Here is a 2,039-nt window from a genome sequence, read left to right as displayed (position 1 = left end):
GAGTTGTAGTTATTTAACTGGGATGTATTTTAGGGCTGAAGGGAGGGATGTTATTGACATGGAACTGTGTGCTTGAGGTGGCTGGGGGAGGGAGTGATGTTATTTACATGGGACTGTATGTTGAAAGTGGATGGTGGGGGGGGAATGATGTTTATGTACATTCAGAATGCATTCGTTCGGCTCTGTACGGTCCCCCGTTCCGTTTTGGAGTCAATAGGGACGGATCTCTTTGCATTGACACAAAATGGTGCAATTGTAAACGGATCCGTCCCCAATTGACTTTTAATGTAAGACAGGACGGATCCGTATTGGGACTTAGAAATTCAAATCTAATACAAACGAGTCGGTCCTGAACGGATGCATTAATTTGTATTATATCGGTGCGGATCCGTCCTCTACAAGTACAGGACAGATCTGCACGAACGCAAGTGTGAAAGTAGCCTTAGGGGGTGATGTTTACATGGGATTGTGCGTTGGAGGCGGCTGGGGAGGAGGTGATGTTATTTACATGGGACTGTATGGTGGAGGGAGGATTATAACTGCAGGGGGCACAGCAGATCCAGGGGACATTATAGGCGGTCTTATTACTACTGGGGGCTCTATAGGAGGGTCTTATAGATCTGCCTTATTTCTACTAAGCGCACTATGGGGGCCTTATTACTACTGAGGGGTCTGTAGATAGCTTTATTACCACTGGGGGAGCAATAGGGGGCCTTATTTCTACTGGGGGCTCTGTGAGGGTATTATTAATTTGGGAGGGCTCTTTTAATAATGGGGGCATTGTTGAGGAGCATTATCACGGTTGGGGCAGTGTTACTAATAAGGGCATTCTAGAAGGGAATTAGTATTGGTGGGACTATGAGGAGCACTATTACTATGGGGGCAGTAATGTTTCTTTAGGATAGTATTTGGGGGTATTGGGGGGGGGGGGGTGAGGTTTTGGCACAGCAAGCAGCAGGATAACACTGTGGGGACTCCAGTTGGGGGATAATGAAAGAATGTGAGGAAGCTAAGATGTCTGTGTGTCACACTCTGCAGAGACGAGACGGCTGAGAGAAGTGTCCAGACCAAGTGGAGAAGATGATGACAGAGAGGAGACGTCACCTAGGAGGCCCTGGATGTGACAGGTAAATGCTGCTGTATAGCAAGTACAGCACAGTGCGGGGGGGGGGGGACATATTTATTGGGGCTTGTGCCCCGAATCTTTTGAGACCCTAGCAACGCCCCTGGCCGGCGGTAAACAGTGAGAAGGCCGTGGCGCTGCTGGAGCGTCACTGCCTTCTCAAACAGCTGATCGGCGGGGGTCCTGGGTGTCGGACCCTCGCCGATCAGATGCTGATGATCTATCCAGAGGATAGATCAATTTAAAAAAAAACTGCAGAACCCCTTTAAACAATTATGGGGTCATTTCTCAAACTGGTATAAAGTAAAACTGGTTTAGTTGCCCAAAGCAACCAATCAGACTCCACCTTTCATGTTTAACAGCTCCTTTACAAAATGAAAGGTGGAATTTGATTGGTTGCTATAGGCCACTAAGCCAGTTCTACTTTACACCAGTATGATAAATGACCCCATTAGTATTTATTAAATCATAAAGGTCGCAAACACTGGGCAGCATCCTGCAATCACCATACATCACACTGCAGCATCCTGCAATCACCATACATCACACTGCAGCGTCCTGCAATCACCATACATCACACCAACGCATGAGGCATCCGAAGTCGATTCGCTCATCCCTAATTGTCACATCAGTGTGCGCCCTCTGCTGTTCAGGACGTGACCCACAAGCTAGTATTCTGTATAGTAGAGGGGGCCCTCTGCTGGTCCGTACTGGACTCACAAGACGACGCTGCGGCCGCTGCACATGAGAGATGTTGGTGTGCGCCCTCTGCTGGTTCGTTGGTGATCGGCAGGACGACGCTCTGGCAGTCTCCCCGGTAACATGTCCCTCCCGGAGTCCTGCTCCGACCCTGGCGAGCTGCTCCGCCCCAGCTACGTGGTGGCGGCGAGGAGAGTGACGCGCTGCTGGGCGGGGC

The sequence above is a fragment of the Bufo gargarizans genome, chromosome 6 (assembly GCF_014858855.1).
Source record: "Bufo gargarizans isolate SCDJY-AF-19 chromosome 6, ASM1485885v1, whole genome shotgun sequence".
NCBI lineage: Eukaryota > Metazoa > Chordata > Amphibia > Anura > Bufonidae > Bufo > Bufo gargarizans.
Note: the sequence above shows the minus strand (reverse complement) of the source record.